This window comes from Acipenser ruthenus, chromosome 7, assembly GCF_902713425.1.
Source record: "Acipenser ruthenus chromosome 7, fAciRut3.2 maternal haplotype, whole genome shotgun sequence".
Lineage (NCBI taxonomy): Eukaryota > Metazoa > Chordata > Actinopteri > Acipenseriformes > Acipenseridae > Acipenser > Acipenser ruthenus.
In genome coordinates, this window is record NC_081195.1 from 4674963 (window position 1) to 4696157 (window position 21195).

The 21195-nt window shown below is 36.6% G+C and overlaps 1 protein-coding gene across 1 annotated transcript in view; it reads right to left on the reverse strand.

Annotated features, from left to right (window-relative positions):
• The window catches only part of LOC117414695 (inositol polyphosphate-5-phosphatase A), a 133276-nt gene that overhangs the window by 110980 nt on the left and 1101 nt on the right, over positions 1-21195 (reverse strand). The window lies entirely within an intron of this gene.

Below are 21195 nucleotides of genomic sequence, written 5' to 3' on the forward strand. Positions count from 1 at the left end.
TAATTGTTGATAGTGGTTCACCTAAACAGAATTGTTTTTCACAATTCCTGCTTGGTGGTATTGTCATGAAATTAATTAGAATCTATTTAGCAGACCCACAGAATACTAGCATAACACATGCAATCTTAGTTTTCTACAGATATAGGACTATAATATATTGGTATGGGTTTGCCTTTCTATAGATTATTAGATCAAATGGACACATAAGTAAAGGTGGTTTTTAAAGTATTTAGTTTTGATGATATTCTTTAGGGTTAACTTTTCTCAATCCAAAATGCAAATTATATAAGGTATAGCCTAATTTACAAAAGGAGCACAGCAACATTTACTAAGATTTAGTTACAAACACTGATTATTTCATTTTGTTCTTTTTTGTTATTTCTTTCATAGGATTGTACACAAACTACCTTCTTCAAGGTAAGAAAGCCATGCAACCTACGTTCTAAAGCAATGGTTCTCAAGCCAAAAGATATTGTGGCTGCACTCAATGCTTTATTATGGCAAGCCAATGCAAGGTAACAAAACGAAGCAGCAAGAGGAATCAGAATGCAAGCCCAAACCATGACAACAGCAATGAAATGAGCTGAATGAAAGCATAGCATGCTCAGTTACCACAGAAAGGTCAATTTGGTCTACTGTGGCTGCACAACATCACCTTGGTGGTCCCATTTCAGAAATACTGTGGTTGTTTTCTCCAGTATGTACTGGTATGTGCTGTACATGTAACCCTTTCACTTTTTATCATAATAAAATAAAAAAGGAAAAGGAAGTAATTTATTGAGGTTGACGGCAACATGGCTTTTTCTGGGAGAAAACTCCCAAACTGTACTCAGCAAAACCAGCGGTTTACCTTGGCTAATCATTTATAGGGGACATTCATCCTCATTTAGATATGTATAGCAACACCACAAAGATAACATTTCACCGATAGCAGAAAGTCATGTACAGTTTGCATTTTATTTTAATATAAAAAACAACACTGGTCGTCAAGGCTTAACGTCCATAGTGCTCTCATCTAGAATATCAGTAGGCCACACACATAAAAGAAAGAAAAAACAGTTTAACATTAAAGTGGTGTCTGCCACTTTTTTGTTCAGCCACTATCACTAAGCTGATCCCAGAAATACGTCTGTACCATTTGCAATGCATTCTAAAAATTTAAAAAGCAAGAAGATAAAAAATATCACTATTTTAAGGACCTCAAAAGAAATCAGGGTAATAACTGAGAAAACCAAGGAGACCACCAGCTTAAACCAGTTAGTCCAGTCTCCGTTCCAATGGAGTCCTTTAAGAGAAAAAATATTTGCTGCCTACAAAGGGAAGATACATCAGGCATGTAAAATAAATGTCTATTGTAAAAACATACTTCATAAAAAAAACATACTGCATATTAGCTTGAGCTTATTGCGTCACACTAGAGCTTAAGACACACCATGTAACCAAGACTAATACATCAACTGCTGTAGGAATTGCTCAGCATATTCACACAAAGTCCTTTTGCCATTCTGGTTTTTACAATGTACAGCAATCCTTGAAACATACTAGATTAACCTTTGATCAAACTCTTATATTCTGCTTAACCAGAATTCAGAAGATGAACTGACCTTGTCTTGCTTAGAAGTCATAAACCTTATCGGCATTGTAACACATTTTTAACAGGCACGTCATGAGGTTTATAAAAGAGAAGGAAATACAATTCAAAAAATACAATTCTGAATTCTCACATATATTGTCGATACAATATTTTTCTCTTCTTTTGTTGCATTAAGAAAGTCTCTTAGAATGTACTTCATATTACGGCAACTTTTTACGAGTTTTGCTTTTCATTAGAATGAAACAAACAGGAAATGGTTTGAAGCCGACAGGTTCAATAACACCCAAGCTACTCCATTGTCGTTGCTGCGTTGTCTTTATGATTGCTTTCTTATGACATAGTATAATGTATGCGTTAATTATGTTAAAGAAAAAAACTAAGCTTTAAAAACGTGATGGTCAAAAATTAATATTTTATGCTTGTAATCCATTTTGATAAGTATACTTCTAACCAGCACTGCAGATCACAGAGAATGGTGTTCAGTTAATTAGTGAGTTGAAATTACAATGCTTCAAAAGTGGAAATGAAGCCGAGAGAATGGCATCCAAACTATCTTTTAGTTTTATAATTGCTTCCATTGTTGTAGCAATTCAGGTAAATTCTACTCTAATCAATATGAAGTGCTTTCTATGAAAAACTGCACACTTGCTAATGAATCTTCAGAATGTAATACAATATGTAATACGATCCAGAGCTGTCATTACAGGCCAGCACAAAACCCGGACAACACTGCACTTGTTCAAGATAAATTGTATTTTCACCACAAGCACTACAACACTCACTTTGGACTTGTGACCGTGTTTGTGTTAACTGTGTGTGTTTAAATACCGTGTTTATTGTTACGGGACTGAACCCTTGGATTTAACTGACAATAAACAACGATGTGTAGTCTCGTCTAATACAACAAACAAGTAGATTTTAGACAAGACAAAACAAACAAAACACTCATGATAACAATTATGTTCTCCTTCCGGTTCAGCTTTAACCATACAAAAGAACAGATCACCTCACTACGGTCAATCACGCCCCCTTTGGTAAACGATTGCAACCGCTCCTCCAATCCACGGCTGCCACATGGCTTCCCTTCCAGGTCAATGACTTGGTGTACCGTAGCTCTGCCCCCTCTCTAGATGGCCGACTTCCACCTAAACCTGGGAATGAATTGTCTGGCCATCCAGTCTACGGCACTCTGTTCCCTTTACACAGCGCCCTCACAGGTCGGGAGGGAGATTTATCACAAAGAATCATTCTGTCTCTGTCACAATGCCAAGTAGCTTTGCTTTGAATTTCAGATGCAAAAAAAAAGGTTTAGAAAGTTGAATTAACAAGAAGTCTAGAAGCTTGTAGCTTCACCATGCTGTGTTACCCAATAAATACCCACAAACTGTTATAGATAATGGGCTTAGACATTGCAAGCTGGCAAACCCAGACAACAGCTTTGGTCAGTTTATAAAAAAAAACCCACTTAACCTTTTACTGGTAACTGTAAACATATGCTTGTAAGGGGAAGCCTGTTGCAGTAGTTTCCTGGAAGCAATAAGTATGTTTAAATCCCTATTTGGCTTGTATGGTGTATTTCTTTTCTTATAATTCTGCTACATAATTAGTTTCCCCACATGCTGTGTAAATTACACAAGTTTTCCATATGCATGATTCAAACTGAATCTTCACAATTCTTTGCCACGCTGTAAAGGTGACCTTTCACAAGGTCTGGTAAGTATATCAGTTCTAATGCTGGTTAAATAAAGAAATCCAAATAGCCCATCGATTTTTCATGTTGATATCTTAAGGACTACTGTAATTACTGTGTTATTTAACGTAGACCAGGCTTATGTACAGTACATGCAATTAACAAAGATTGCTGTTTCTCTTGATTATAGGTGGAGAAGGGTCTTCATGTTTCAAGCCCAAATTCCCCCAGAGCAAGGCAAAGACATCCTGTTTGCACTTGGATAAAGCAAATATTGTTTTCACCCAACAAAAGATATTTCACAAACTAATCACATTTTCTACATTTAGCTGACATCAATAGAATAGTCTGTTTCCTGTTTGGGGTGTATTTTAATGTGTTTTGTTGTATTAACAATGTACAGGTTTGAGATTAAACAATATTTTTTTTGATAATGATACTTATTGCTTTTATTGTTCATTTCTAAAAACATTTTAGACTGCACGCCTGTATTCTGATATCTACAAGACTGTCTTTTAGTGGATTTAACTGTAAAAATGACAACATCATCCAAATAAGCAGCTGCTTAGAGGCCTAAGCAGTTTATTCATTAACCTTTAAAAGGTAGCGGGAGCCTCATGTAAACCAAATGGCAAGATAGTGAACTGGTATAACCCCTCTGGTGTTACAAATGCAGTTTTTTCCTTTGATGCTGGTGCCAAAGGAACCTGCCAATACCCCTTGGTTAAGTCAAGTGTTGTAATGAAATGAGCTTTACCCAACGTATCCAATAATTCATCGACCCTGGGCATTGGGTAAGCATCAAACTTGGACACCTCGTTGACCCTCCTAAAGTCTATATAGAACCTAACTGTACCATCAGGTTTCGGGACCATAACAATAGGCTAGACCAATCACTGCTAGATTCTTCAACATTCTTCTAACATGATTTTGACTTCCTTTGCAATCTCTTTACGTTTTGACTCTGGGATTCTATAGGGTGTCTGTTGTACTCTCACCCCTGGGGAAGTAATTATGTGATGTTCTGTCCTGCCTGGTAAATCTGAAAAGGCATCGTCATATCTTTTAAGCAAGTTATGAATTACCTGTTCCTGAATGGCAGACAGATGTACCCCAACTTTGGTATTTTCTGGGCCACCATTGTCTAAAGGCCCCCTCTGGTACAGAAGCTACAAAGACCTCCCTACCCTGCCACTGCTTCAACAAATTGATATCATAAACCTGGTACGGCTTCCTCTTTCCTGGCTGAAACACTTTGTAATTTACATTGGACACATTTTCTACTATCTGGCAGGGACTTTGCCAGTTAGCTAGGAACTTATGCGCATGTGAGGGAAGTAAAACCACCACTTTATTCCCTGGTGCAAACTCCCTCAATCTGGCTCAAGATGAACTCAATCTTTCTTCCCACGTTTCCTTTACTACATCGAGAATTCCCCTTGGCTGCCTCCCACACAGCAACTCAAAGGGAGAGAAGCCTGCAGATGCCTGGGGAACCTCCCTAATAGCAAACATCAGGTAGGGCAGAGAAGTATCCCAGTCCTTTCCATATAGTTGAATGACCTTCTTAAGCATCTACTTTAACATTTTGTTGAACCTTTCAACAAGGCCATCTGTCTGAGGGTGATAAATCTAAGTTTTCAACTTCTTTATTTTACACAATTGACAAAGTTTCCTTAGAATCATAGAAACAAACAGGGTTCCCTGGTCTGTGATAATTTCCTTTGGAAATCCTACCCTGGAAACCACTTCATGAGAGATTTGGCGATATTTTTAGTACTGGTATTCCGTAGAGGAATGGTCTCTGGATATCGTGTAACACAATTAAGAATTACTAATATATTGCTGAAATCCAGATTGGGACTTGTCCAGGGTCCCAATTAAGTCCATACCAATTATTTCAAAAGGAACTTCTATATATATCCAGCTCACATATCACACAGAGCTCTTTTTTTATTTGCCATTTTTTGAAACTGTCGCGCAAATTCTGTTGAGACGGTAAATAAGTGCAAGGTATTTTTGTCATTTGTAGTGAATTCGAACATCTGATTTTTATATCCGAATACATGTCAAAAACTAAGTTGTTAAGCAGCTAAGTTGTTTCCTGACATTTTTATACCATTGCCTGAATATTTTAGATAATAACTGTGTCGGTCCTGGTCATGTTTTTAGAGCAAAGACAAAAAGAAATGTATCATTATTTCCTATTTTACAACATTTTTGTTCCAACAGCAGCTAAAAAACTGCATCAACTGTAACATGTAAATTAACTGATAAGACATTCTCTTTGGATCTTATTTAATCGACATTCAAATGTTCACTATTGGTTGTTAGCTAATTCAAGTGCTTATAATAAATGCAATCAAGTTTAGGAAATGGTAAAATATATAAATAAATAAATAAATAAATAAATAAATAATAATAATAATAATAATAATAATAATAATAATAATAATAATAATAATAATAATAATTGTAACAAGAGAGTGAAGTAAAGCCCTTATCAAATATTTTAGCCATTATTTTTTTCATTAATTCCAAACTATGCTTATTTGAACCTCTGGTCAATTGAGTACACAATAAAACCGGTGCTCTGGAGCTAGCCCTGCTTGATGGCCTTATAGTGTCTTACTGACTTTAATTAATTTCCCATGCCATGAGTTTGTCTCAAATTAGATTTTCCCCAGCTCATGAACTCAAAAGAGCCCTTCCCCTCCCTGTGCTATTTGGGATATTTCCTTTTATAGATGTCATTAACTCTGACAATAAAAAAAACTACTTCACCAAGGACTGATATTTCCCTACTCTGCACGGCCCAATTTTTACAGAAAAAAGCAGTATAACATTAAAACATTTACCTTATCAATTTCACATTGACTGAACCTGTTCATTGTGTATATGGGTTGTTACACAATGCAGCAAATTAATACAGCGGATGTATTAAACATACCAACATACTACTGAACAAAACTGTATAAGCAGCAGACTCTAAAGACCTAAGTAAATCAAACTCTGCCTTCTTTTTCTGTGGAAAAATGGTAGGATATTATCACATTTGAACAATATAGTGTAGGAAGTCTTTCTGAAGGCCAGAAAAAGGAAAACACGGTCAGTCAGTCTCAGAAAATTTCCATAACAGGAGATCTTGTCAGGTCAGGCAGAATGGAATCCTCAGCTTGATTTATAGTACACAATTACACATCTATAATAGCAATGTATTTTTATCACTACAGAAAGACAAAAGCCAGTACATGGAAAACATTTCTAGTTCTGTGTACTTGCGTTTTGTGATGGCCACAGTCTGCTACTGCTTCCTAATTATAAAACTGAGGTCGCTGTTAAGTCCTTTTGTGTGGAGCTTTATTTAATTCTCTGAAAAAGGTATAGAAAATGTTTCTTCACATTTTGTTCCAGCACAAGATTATTTTCATTTTGCAGTATGGGATAAAGAAATGAAAATGTATTTTTATTATTAACTTTAAAATGATAAAAAAAAAAAGATAAGATAACCGTACCATCTTTTTAGAGAGGGAAAAAAGCCAGCATCACCTGGAAATCAGGGCAGTGAATGCATCAGCCAGCACAATCCACATATTGTTTTGTTCAGTCAATTTATAACTTGTAATTTATATTTGTTTATTTTACCTCAGAGGTTTGCTTATATATATACTATAAACTACTTTAGTACCATATACTTCTATCATACAACAGTGTTGACCATAAAAGAAATGGAAATATTATTGCATTTGAATAGATTATACTTTCTGAACCGTTAAGTTTAGTCTGCTTTCATTATTATGGAAATCAGCATAGAAAATGTATAAAAGCAAAGGGAATTAATTTTAAAATGATAATCAGTCATTTCACTCTATTCCGGCAGTCGTTTATTTACTTCTAACTTATTTCTGGGTATGATTTACAGCATATTTTTGAAAAAAATGTTTTTATCTGTATGCACTCCTGTACAGAAAGTAAATAGCCACGCAGCTCTTCCGGCACAGTATGAGAACACGTTCATAAACAGGAATAGGAAGAGTAAAAGGCCATCTAATCTAAGACTTCCAGATTCAAACAGTAGAATGGACAAACAGAACAATTAAGTGATTGACCAGACACTGGGAGTAAACCTTTGACCTGTGGTGCCAGAGGATTGTCTTACTTCTGACAAGACATTAAACAAAAAACAGTGAGAATTACTAATCACCGCAAGAAATATTTAACATTATATAAAACGTATGTTGAATTTTGATTAAATTCCATAACAAGCATTTCTCAGATCCTCCATTTCCTGTTTGAATTACTGGTGCTTTTAAAACAAGTCAGAGTTAGTCAAAACACCTCAGATGTTTCATAGTTTTAACCAGCTCCTTCATCTACTGGACAGAAATATGGAGACACTGAAAACTCCTGGGACGCTCATGTCAACACTGTAGCGCTCAGAATAGCATAATACTGAGGTCCACGATAACTGAGGCCACAATTCTAACACAGTCCTTGAATAAAATTGGTTTTATTTTGGCTGAAATAGTAGAGTTTACAATGACCTCTATGCAGAGTGTCCACAGAAAGTAAGGGGTAGTTTATTGTGTCCATATATTTATATCCTTTTTTTGTGCTCAAGACAGGACGTGTTTGATCTACGACAATATTGCCCTTTGGTGTGTGTATAATCTATATATAGATTATACACACAGAGACACACACACACACACACACACTACTTGATTTATCGCGGGTGTCGGGCCAATATAAATCCGCTATATATCGAGGGCCGCGATATAGCGAGAGACACATAGAAAAACAAATAGGCTAACAAATACTGTACAACCACTCCCTCGTTTAATCGTGGGCATCAGGGTCCAATATAAACCCTCTACGCAACCCATTTTCTCTCATTTCTCGTATAAAAAGCAGCACACCGTTTTAATTTGTACTGCGGAGGGTAATTGCTACTTATCAACTTAAGTCTCCAATTAATTTCATGAATCTTCCTCTCCTTTCTCAAATGCCGAAACCCGCTGCATTGAAAGAATCCATTCCCAACATAGGAGGCTTGTTGCTAGGGAGCTGACATCACTGCCCTGTGACTTTTGCTAGTGCATTGCTTAAAAAGAAAAACTTCAGCAAGTAGATATTTAATTTGCTTTGTGTTATTGTGCAATGCGTGTGTATATGATAACAGTATGATATCAATACTTTGTTTTTAATTGTTTTGTATATTTTTGTTTGTGATGTGCAGTACGAAATAAAATGAACAGTAATTCTAAGTGACATTGTCTATGCATAGTGCAGCTAAGGAACGTGCAACAAAACAGTGTATTATTAAAGTCACCACTACTGGTAAACAGATTTCCTTGACCAAATGCTAATGTAACATTCCAGTTCCAATCAGTGGACAAAAGGTAACAATGAAAGAGCAGATTAGGAATTGCAAGTAGAACTGAAAGACCAAGCTATTTTTAATATTATGGCTGAACAGATCTATTCCAGAACTGACATTTGCTTTTCTATCCATATTAGAAAGCTAAGCAAACTGCCCTAGGTTTATCATACTGTGGTTTATCAGCTAAAATAAGGTGCACATTTGAAACCTTGGTTTGCACAATCCATGGAACTCCGTTCACTTCCAAACAAGGCAACCCCAACACACAAAACAGCTCTGTTCAAGTCCCTAACAATTAAGAGGACTCAAAAACACCTTTTAGGTGTATGCACAGGCATGCCAAGCTGTTGCAAAATAAGTGTCCAAGCGTGCAGTGACAACAACTATATATATATATATATATATATATATATATATATATATATATATATATATATATACACATACATATACATACAGTACTGTGCAAAAGTTTTAGGCAGATGTGAAAAAAATGCTGTAAAGTAAGAATGCTTTCAAAAATAGACATGTTAATAGATTATATTTATCAATTAACTAAATGCAAAGTGAGTGAACAGAAGAAAAATCTAAATCAAATCCATATTTGGTGTGACCACCCTTTGCCTTCAAAACAGCATCAATTCTTCTAGGTACACTTGCACAAAGTCAGGGATTTTGTAGGCATATAGTCAGGTGTATGATTAAACAATTATACCAAACAGGTGCTAATGATCATCAATTCAATATGTAGGTTAAAGCACAATCATAAACTGAAACAGAAACAGCTGAGTAGGAGGAATAAAACTGGGTGAGGAACAGCCAAACTCAGCTAACAAGGTGAGGTTGCTGAAGACAGTTTACTGTCAAAAGTCATACACCATGGCAAGACTGAGCACAGCAACAAGACACAAGGTAGTTCTACTGCATCAGCAAGGTCTCTCCCAGGCAGAAATTTCAAGGCAGACAGGGGTTTCCAGATGTGCTGTCCAAGCTCTTTTGAAGAAGCACAAAGAAACGGGCAACGTTGAGGACCGTAGACGCAGTGGTCGGCCAAGGAAACTTACTGCAGCAGATGAAAGACACATCATGCTTAGTTCCCTTCGCAATCGGAAGATGTCCAGCAGTGCCATCAGCTCAGAATTGGCAGAAAACAGTGGGACCCTGGTACACCCATCTACTGTCCGGAGAAGTCTGGTCAGAAGTGGCCTTCATGGAAGACTTGCGGCCAAAAAGCCATACCTCCGACGTGGAAACAAGGCCAAGCGACTCAACTATGCACGAAAACACAGGAACTGGGGTGCAGAAAAATGGCAGCAGGTGCTCTGGACTGATGAGTCAAAATTTGAAATATTTGGCTGTAGCAGAAGGCAGTTTGTTCGCCGAAGGGCTGGAGAGCAGTACACGAATGAGTGTCTGCAGGCAACAGTGAAGCATGGTGGAGGTTCCTTGCAAGTTTGGGGCTGCATTTCTGTAAATGGAGTTGGGGATTTGGTCAGAATTAATGGTCTCCTCAATGCTGAGAAGTACAGGCAGATACTTATCCATCATGCAATACCATCAGGGAGGCATCTGATTGGCCCCAAATTTATTCTGCAGCATGACAACGACCCCAAACATACAGCGAAAGTCATTAAGAACTATCTTCAGCGTAAAGAAGAACAAGGAGTCCTGGAAGTGATGGTATGGCCCCCACAAAGCCCTGATCTCAACATCATCGAGTCTGTCTGGGATTACATGAAGAGAGAGAAGCAACTGAGGCTGCCTAAATCCACAGAAGAACTGTGGTTAGTTCTCCAAGATGTTTGGGCCAACCTACCTGCCGAGTTCCTTCAAAAACTGTGTGCAAGTGTACCTAGAAGAATTGATGCTGTTTTGAAGGCAAAGGGTGGTCACACCAAATATTGATTTGATGTAGATTTTTCTTCTGTTCACTCACTTTGCATTTTGTTAATTGATAAATATAAACTATTAACATGTCTACTTTTGAAAGCATTCTTACTTTACAGCATTTTTTCACACCTGCCTAAAACTTTTGCACAGTACTGTATATATATATAGACACACACACACACTGAGGGTCCGTGTGTGTTTCTTCCCAATGCAGCTGAAATTAAGTATAATAGTATGACGTAGCTCAAGAATGGTTCACATTCACAAGAACAAATTTAATTTGCAGTTGCAATTAGATTACTGATACTATTTTTATTTTCAAAACAAAAGTACAGTTTTGAAACTTTTAGTAGCTACTTCTCAACATAAACAAAATCATATGTTGAAGGCTTTCACACAATAATAAAGTCATCAGTGCAAATGTACTGTATACAAGGTGAATTATTCCTGGTAAGTCAAACTTAGACCACCCAATGAAGGATTTGCCATTTAATCACTGTAATCACAGGACTACATGGAACAAATTAATTCTTTGTACAGTATCTGTGGTGAATCCTACCTGAAATCTGCTGGACATTCTGTAAATAAAATACGCCCACAGCTAAATGAACCCAGGGAGGGTAAATGTGGGAATTGTTAAACTGGCAAATTCCATCGAGCACGTTCATATCTGCTGAAAGAGTTGTGGTCACGCCACTGAGCATTCCAGTTACACATTACAGGGAAAAAACAAACAAACAAACAAACACCTTGTGTATGATAAACAGCAGTAGAGCATTAAAATCAGGAGTAAAACATCCCCAGGCTGTTATGACGCAATATACATTCAAAAAGCATTTACCCCAGTTTAAAACCTTTAGCCTATTTTTGTTTAAAAGGAAAAACAAACTGCTCATGCTGTACTGGGAAAAGGCTTTTCACAGTACCTTCTAAAATAAATGTATTTCATAAGCAGTTATAAAAAAAAAAAAAAAAAAAAAAACACACCATAAGTCCTCGCTATTCTGAACCCTTTATAGAGCTGTAGAGGCAGATTCACTGGGTTCTACATTCAAACCATAAAAAGTCAGATTTTCAACCGTGTCCTCTAGTCTAGTTATATTTAGCGTTTGTTAAAGTGAAGAAAGCCAGTGCAGTTTCAGAGTTCCTGATCACAGAAAGCTGTAACAAAAACACATGGTTTCTTTTTAAGGGGGGAATGGTATATGTTTTCCTTCACTAAATGGGATAGGAAAGAGGATTACTCAGGACACTGTTTGTGGAACATCATATCTTGCAACTTAATACTGCAAATCCAAACAGAGAAGACCTTATTTAAAGAGTAACAAAGCATACCAATGCACATGACAACTCACATAGGCTGGGTTTACATGAATGCGAGCCATGACTGTGACATTGTCACACAAATACATCGATCAGTGAGATCCTTTGGTCAGTGCGACTGTAAGGGCAGGGTCAATCGCTTTCTCACAATAAAAATAGCTGTAAAAACTCATGTAAACCGGAGCAGGAATCATGCTTGTGTCTCACGAGATTTCAGCAGTCAAGATCCCGTTTAACTGCCGGAATCTCACGTTATTCCTCAGCAAAGCCGTACCACACACACACACAGACAAGAAAGAACACAAAAGACGCTGCAAACGTAAACCTCTCGTATAGCCTATTATTAATGTTTGTATAAATGCATGTTGTTGAGCACAACTAACCGAACTTTTAGCCTCATATTATTATTATTATTATTAGTAGTAGTAGTAGTAGTAGTAGTATTTTCTTTCTATAAATTCTTTAAGATGTCCCAGGAACAACAGAGCTCCACCTCTTCTTCCAGTGCACAAAACTGGAATGAATTGTTAGCATCAATTGGCATATTGTGCAGTAAGTAATGGATATAGTTAACAAACAACATAAATGTACCGTATCGCAAGACATTCACGTTTCATTATAATGTGTGTGTTAAGTGGATTCTGCACCTGGCACTTCTACCACAGCTGCAGACCAGCAGTCACTGGCTTCTCAGAGCAGGGTATAGGGACTGGCAGATGTGTACAGGAACATTAGGATGCTCAGCCTGGTACTCCACCTATAGAACTGCCAGTGCATGATGCTGCTCAGGAACCTCGTATGTATTTTTACATATCCTCCTGTTCTCAATCTTATATTCATATAGGCCTAAGGATCATACTGTTTTTTATTGTATTGTAGTGTAACCCCCAGTGTTCCTAAATGTTCAACATACATTTATAGACTACTTTAATCAAATAAAACTTTTAGATGCTACGCCTATCTATTTTTTAAGTTGTACTTAGAAGTTTTATTTGATATACTTTTATGTGTGTGTGTGTGTTGGAAAGGTAACGAGACACAAACAAGTAATGCGTGATAATTCAGAATGTGCACGACAAGAAGTTAATTCTTTTCTCTTGTTAATTTTTTTTTTAATCTTCATGGCAACGCATAAAGCTCTCCTCACAATACTCAGTCATTCTTTTCCTAATTACTAGGCAGACACTGACATTTAAATATCCCCTACCCTAAATTACTATGAATTGAGTAATCTGCATTGGTACGGCCGACTTGTTTTCCTAAATCAGAACTGCATAGCAACACATTCCCTGAAAAGTACGGCAAAAACATTGTGAGGAAAACGGTCATGACTTGTCCATGTAAACGCTGTCATTGAGGAGAGGGTCACAAAGCCAACTCTTGCACACTGGGGACTGTGAAGCTATAAAGCTATGGAACTGCTTTAGGCATTCTTGTTCTGGTAACTCTTTATACAAGTTTCTGCATGTTTTATGGTTTAGTTCCTTTCTTGATCTAAACAGTGGCAGATATCGATACTGTTACTATTTATATCAATAAAAGAAGAGCCTTTGTGAAATAAATAGTCTCTGAAGACTTTCAAAGTAAATAAAATGACAGGTCCTAATTTAATATATAAAAGGTGACTATTTAAATGTCACAAAAAATACAGTTGGATATAAACAACATACTTAAATGAGTATTACCACCATTAATACATTAATAACAAAAGTTTAAAAATATTGCCAAGTTCAGCAGTACTGAGCTCTGGCGGAAATATAAGAGAAAGCATAGCTGTGTTTGGCATCAAGACCAACTGGCAAGGCAACACTGGAGTACAAATGCTAGGTTTGCTTAACTTTTGATTGTCTACATTCATCCGGTCATGAGGATGCAGTGTGGCCTCACTGTGCTGTACATTTGAACATTTCCAAGGCTTTCCATCCAGAAAGTTGAGCAAGCCAATTATATTAGCTCTCAGGAAATTACAAGGTTTTTTTTTCTCTTCTAAACTTGAAAACATTTATTTACCGCTTTGAAGCTGAGCATAAATTAGGCCCCATTAAAGAAATATGTTTAAAAGAAAAAAGGAATTGGCAAGCTATAATGCCACAGCAGCTGAATGTTATGTCAAATTTTGACTCGAAAAGCTTTCTAAACTAGAACACTAAAATTAGAGATTGAAATTGGGTCAGTTTACACCCCAGAGCCCCCTTTAAAGCAAGTCCATGGGAGACTTGATCACATTTTATAACAAGGTCCTATATATACACAGTTCCATTCCTTTAAAAATGTATACATTTTGAGGAACACATCAGAAAGAGATTCATAGAAAGATGAATATAGAACACTGTAATAACATGTGTTTCACATTTTAGGTTTAATTTACAACAGATGATTTATTTTCAGACAAGGCATGCTGAAGTATCTTTGCAGATGCAGCTGTTTCCAAATACAATATCTTCACCCTTCTGATAATCTTCCCATGCGCAGCGCAGCACCATCTGGCTCCTGTGCAATGCAGGGTGATAAAGAGCTGTAAGTAAAGGGCTGAATACAAGGGAATTTCATACCAAAGATGTACAGCTAATATATAAATAAATATATATATAAATATATATATAAATATAAATATATAAATATATATATATATATATATATATATATATATATATATAGAGAGAGAGAGAGAGAGAGAGAGAGAGAGAGAGAGAGAGAGAGAGAGAGAGAGAGAGAGAGAGAGAGAGAGAGAGAGAGAGAGAGAGAAAGGGTAAAAATGTATATTAAGGCAATTTCTGAAATGCATTGACCAAAAACTATTTAAGGGAAATTATTACATCCAGGCTTTAAACCAAGATCTAAAAAAACACACATCTAAGCATATTTAACAATGTCCAATTGTAGTAGTATACGATGCGAGTGTTATATAAATATTTAAAGGATGTGGGCATCTGAGTTTATGCAACCTTTTTCTTCAGACTCTTTCTTTCGCAGTCTTTTGTAATCCCATCAGCTAATGCCTTTGGTTTCCCTAATCCTTCTGCACGGAAATGTTACAGTTTGAAAAAAAAGTTTGAATGCGGCAGCTATTGCCACTGTAAAAAAAAAAAAAAAGAAGAAAATAAGAAAAAAGAAAAAAGAAAAATGAAAAACAAACTGTCTTCATTTTCAGTGGATTAATCACAGTAAAGATACTGGTTTCTTCTTACAACACTCCCACCCACGCACTTACATTATAAACTTGTTACCTGTTTTAATTCATCTCTGACAGGAAAAGCTCTTTTATAAACTAACCTTTGTTGCACAGATAGTTTTCTATTACACAGCAGTGCAGTCCAGTCCAGGTTCACTGTTAGCATAGGCCCACCAGATGTTGTTGTTTAATATCCTTGGCTATTTTACCCTGACTATATAGTCAACATCTTGGAGATCAGATTTTGTGGGGACTTTTCAGATCTAAATATGTCAATTTTAATTACTTTGAAAGACAAAAAATACATGTCACAGACTCACACACGCATGGTTAATGACACTGGTCTTCAAGTATCCTTCTTTTAGTGATCCTTCTTTTAGTCACTTACAGCATTCTTGGAAAACTTTCCAGTACTTTTTTAAATGATCTAATACATAACAATGTCCATAAAAATGTGACACCAAATTAAAGTAAAATAAATCTAAAAAAAGGCACAGTTTTGTGTCCCAAGACAAGTGCTAGCATAACCTAAATAAAGAGCTGTCGTAGATTCCTTACACCAGGCAATACTTATGTACAAAACACCCCGATTTAGCTCTATGTTCAGATAATATGTTCTGTTAAGGTCAGTAAGATAAAGGTGTCAGTATAATGTGTTGCACACAGAAATAACCTTCGAGAACATCACACAGCCATTCACACTGCCCATCGAGAACATCACACAGCCATTCACACTGCCCATCGAGAACATCACACAGCCATTCACACTGCCCATCGAGAACATCACACAGCCATTCACACTGCCCATCGAGAACATCACACAGCCATTCACACTGCCCAACCAGAACATCACACGGCGATTCACACTGCCCAGCGAGGACATCACACAGCCATTCACCCAACCAGAGGCTTAGTGGTCCAGTGGTTAAAGAAAGGGGCATGTTACTAGGAGGTTGCCGGTTCAATCCTATAACTGCCTCACTGTGTGTGACCCTGAGCAAGTCACTTAACCTCCTTGTGATGTAAAACCAAGGTCCTATTGCAAGTGATTCTGCACCAGGAGTTAATAATGCACAGTTCACCCCCAAGTCTGTAAGTCACTTTGGATAAAAGCATCTGCTAAATAACTTAATAATAATAATAATAATAATAATAATAATAATAATAATAATAATAATAATAATAAAGATCCAGACAGAAAGGTTGCACATGACAAAGTCACAAGAATAGAGTCTTTTATAGTGGCTTCATCCAATATTATTCCTCCCCTAAGCGTACTGTAGGAATAGCTTGTGAACTTGTGGCCTTCTTCCTCTGTGCTTGCCACTGTTTCTTCAAGGTTTAATCTTAGCTGCTGAAGATCACAGCACAGCAGCATCATACTGTACTTCACCTCTTCGAGCTCTCAGCCTACGCTTCCTTTCAAAGAGTGAAGATAAGCTCAGACAACACACATCACTATCACTGAAATCCTGCTCTTAAATACAAACATAAATACAGTAAAAATGCAATAAGCCTAAGATGACAAGATATCTTTTTTTTTTCTTCTTTATTACCCTTTACATTCAACATGAATTCTCGGAAATAACTTCTGGGACTTCGCTGTAGCTGTAATTGAATTTCATACATTTACCTCATTTTATTTTAGCAACTGAATTTTTTTAGTTGTTACCTTATGTACCCCTAATGTGTGTCCAAGACATTTACCCTAATGATAATTACTAAAGTCATGTTAAAGACCTGATTTTAGCCTCTCACAGAATTTCAATCTGTGAGCAAAAATATGCTTGTTTTTGTAAAATCTGTATAACGGTTGCCAAGATATTGTGCACCAATAACTAAATGTTAAGTATTAATTCATTGTAGGATCTTTTGGCAAGACATGTTTTTCTAGCTTATTTTGTGATGCAATATAAACAGTTTATTTCACACACTGTACACGTTTCCCGTTACACATAAGTTCATAAATCTACTATAAGACCATGGGCGCTTGCTGTGGACTGTGTTGTCCAACTGTTATCGGCCACAATTAATAATAATGGCAGCACTGTGCCTTTGCCGCTTTCTGGCAACATCACATTCAAATTCTGCAAGTAATAAGCACAATTTGTTGAAAGGATTTAAAATAATCACAAGCCTGCAGCTGAGGAATGTGCAGATTTATAAAACCATGTCTTAGAACTCTTTCAAAATGAAATCTTACAGATCCGTCTGGCACTAACTGATCCTTGTTTGAGAAAGATAAAGAGCTCGTTGGACCAGCTGCTTAAACATTCAGTCACTGTGTGTATAATTGTACAATATTACATTTCCTATCTATGCTGTACTTTATAATGTATAAATGTCAATGTTGATGACCTTTGACCCCATTTTCCTCCAATAGGAGAATGGCTTAAACAGATTTGTTTCATCACAGAGTGTGTGAACAGCACCTCATATACTACAGATTATATTCAGGAAAGACGCTGTAAACAAAAATGCAGCTGTGCTGTGTTCCATCATAGGCACTGTTGCTTTGTAACTGAACTTGCATATCAACAAGATGATTAAAAACATTAATGGCTAAATGTGTGCTTTGGACAAAATGCCAGACAAAACTGACTCTTATAGAGGTATAGTTAGTGTATTTTCTAGATCTTGATTCATGACTTCTACTTCACAGTCATTGCTTTAGGATACCCGTCTCTAGGGGTCACTGCAGTGTACTTGTCTTAAGTTAATTGAAAGGGAGAAAAGGAAACTTATTCATGCACCAAACCTACTATAACAGAAATGAAGCAAGCTATTATTGGGAGTGTTTTTATTGTTGACTCCAGCCTACTAGATAACCTTATCAAACTACTATCTGTCCTTGAGGTTTTGGCTCTGATGAACCCTATATAAGTTATTTGTGAATTATTGAGTATGCTGGTTTGTTGCATTGTACCAGCACTAAAGCACTGCTAAACATAATAATCTTTTTAAAGAAGCAGTGATTTTATTCAGCTTAGATACGGCTGCTGTAACAGGAAATTAAGAACTTCACACTGCTGGGAGTCCTATTGCTTCCAGTCCGAGAGCAATCAAATTGTTTCCGTGGTGCCAGCTACAGGTAAGCTCTGACTGGGTTTGTACAGACTTGAACACTGCAGGAACCAGCTAATTTGACTACACTCCATGAACGTGGCCTAGGAAAGCACAGATGGGAGACAGTCCAGGTTGCTGGAACAGACCAAGCTGTAAAACAAGCGGATGTTATCCTGGCTTCCTTATCCTTTATGCCAGTGATACATTGTTTCGTAGTTTACATTATCACTGCTCAACCAACTGCTAATATAAAAAGATGGGCGAACGAGCGCCAATGGAACTCAACTTAAACCAGAACTCCAATCCACCATTAAAACCACCACACTCAGGATACAAAAGCTTCTGTTCATTGGCATTGAGAAGACGTGAATTACAACAGGAATGGAAATAAGACTCCTGTTGCATAGCAGGTTCACCCACTCCAGGTTTTCCTACAAGTTTGATTAGCCACAGTGTATAGGCAATCACGGGTGTGTCTTTTTAAACTCAGGAATGAATCAAACTGCTATGCAATAGGAATCTTATTACCATCCCTGTACATAATCAAGCAAATAAAACATTTGGATCTCTAAATGCGTTTTACACATTTAAGTGCTGATTGTGTAACTGCAGAGGACTATCTCAAAATCATTCCCCATAATTACACATCATAACCAAGGGGCTCAGTCAGAACAGCTTGCCAGTTACCAGCATCCTGAGGCATATTTTCTTAAACAGAGGTGCTAGCCCAAGATTCTGTGCAACTGCAATGACTAAAGTAAACACTCCTCTTGTTCCGCACAGGTCCCTGTGCCCACATCATAACATGTACTCCTAGTTTAAAGAAGTTTTCTAAAGGAAGGGATTTGAATCCACAAAAATATACTTCAAACGCACCAAACATTTCTTATTCTTGTTACAACATGTTTTTCTCCTTTATTATATATATATATATATATATATATATATATATATATATATATATATATATATATATATATATATGATGCCAAAAAAAAAAAGACACAAACCCTAAAGGAAACGAGTTTGAAAGAGGGATTGCAGCAGATTAGAATAGCCAGAGTACAGACTCCAAATAACTTTGAGTCAGCAATAGTCTGCAGGCCAGTATCCAAATGAGCTGTACTGTGACTTGAACCCCATAACAAATGCAAAATGTAACTTTTACTGAAGCCATGATCTATATATGGGCAATCAAATCTCACCTTTTCCTACTACAGTGTAGATCTTCTAGTTTACCTACCACCTGGGGCATTCTGGAATAAAGGTGCTACATGACCTAATTATATATATATATATATATAATTATATGATCCTGCTCCATTGCAATGAAGGCTCATAGAAAAATGCATGGTTTATTCTGGCATGTTTAATCCATCATTACACATGGCCATGTCAACACAGACAATGTTACATTTGGTTGTAAACACAAGAGCAGCTTGACAGCTTACTGTTAAACCGCGTCTTCTCTGATTATATTTTTTCCAGTTCCCTTGCCCAGAAAAAAATCAATAAATAAATTCCACTAAACCATGGCTCAGCTTTACTATTATTTCTCACTAAAGGGAACCAGTTGCTGGCTCATAACAGCATTGCACAGCAATAGGCAGACACTGATGACAGTTACAGTATGGGATTATGACAGCCTTGCAGCTGCTTTATAAATGCATCTAGTAAATGTTGTTTCTAATACAGCACTGTGTATATTCAAGACAGGGCTTAACTGGGTTTCAAGTGCATGTGGCTGAATGAAATAAGAAACCTTTGTTTTAGGAACTAACACTATTTTTTTTTTTTTTTATCATCGTGATTCCAGGAAACTGGAAAACAAATGTTGAGCTATCATACATGTAAAAAGCAGGTTAGACATTCAATTTTAGTTCACACAATGTGGTTGAGATTGTGGCTACGACCTGCTTTGCATATAAGCCAGGAATCGATATTTCCTCAAGTACTGACAACAAACAGGACTTTGTTCTTACAGTAGTACTTCAAGGGGCACTTCAAAATGAATGTGTTGGAAAGTTTAAAAAAAAAAAAAGTATGGTACAATAACATTTATAACTTCTGATAAAACAAAATGTTCAATGAAATTGTTTTGAAAGTGTATATTTGGGCAAACTAGCAATCACTAGAGCTATTTACACTTCATTTTAATATACTGTAAAAGATTTATCTGTTGGGAGAAGTTCAACTTGCACTTTCAACTCAGTGAAATAACCGATATTGACCAACAATGTGATATGTTAACTGTTTTTGTCACTGTTACAAATCATTTCACTAGAAAAAAAGTGTACCAATCTGAATGCTTGTTTACAAGAGGCAAATAGTCGACAAAGACTTTTAATAACTCCCTCTGCATAGTAGCTGTATCCATTCCTGTTTAAGAAGATTCCCTTTCCATAGCAGTTTGATCGATTCCTGTTAAATAAGACACATCTGAGCCTGCTACATACACACGGTGGCTAATTAAGCTTGTATTAAAACCTGGAATGGGTGAAACTGCTATGCAATAGGAGTCTTGTTTGTCTGCACATGCATATACAATCAGAACACAGGTAAATATAAACTTTTAAAATAGAACAGATAAAATAGTGAAGTAGACAATATCTCGACTCAGTTTAACAATGTGTGAACCTACACTACAAGTACACACTAATTTCAAAGTACATGCTACAGAGTCTCGCACTTACTGCGGGAACTTTCCTTTAAAACTGGACCTGGTACTACAGCAATTGAACATAATAAGTTGTACTTCTAAAAGTATTCAAAGTGCTTGTTTCCGTACCCATACAATTACAAAAGTAGACCAGGACAGTATTTGCACAACTTTAAAAAGTGATGACTAGTAGGTGGATTTTAAAAGCTGTAAAAGCGTTATCTTATCTAAAAGCAGGAGCGTGTTGTTTATATGAATATATTTTATTGCACTGCAAACTTTCTGAAGTCAGCATTTGTAATTTCAGTACAATGCTTCAACAAACAAAGGTAAGACACCAGTTAACAGTCTGTAAATATAACTAGCAGTGTTTAGTAATACAACTACCTGCTACAGTATGTGCAAATGAACAACAATA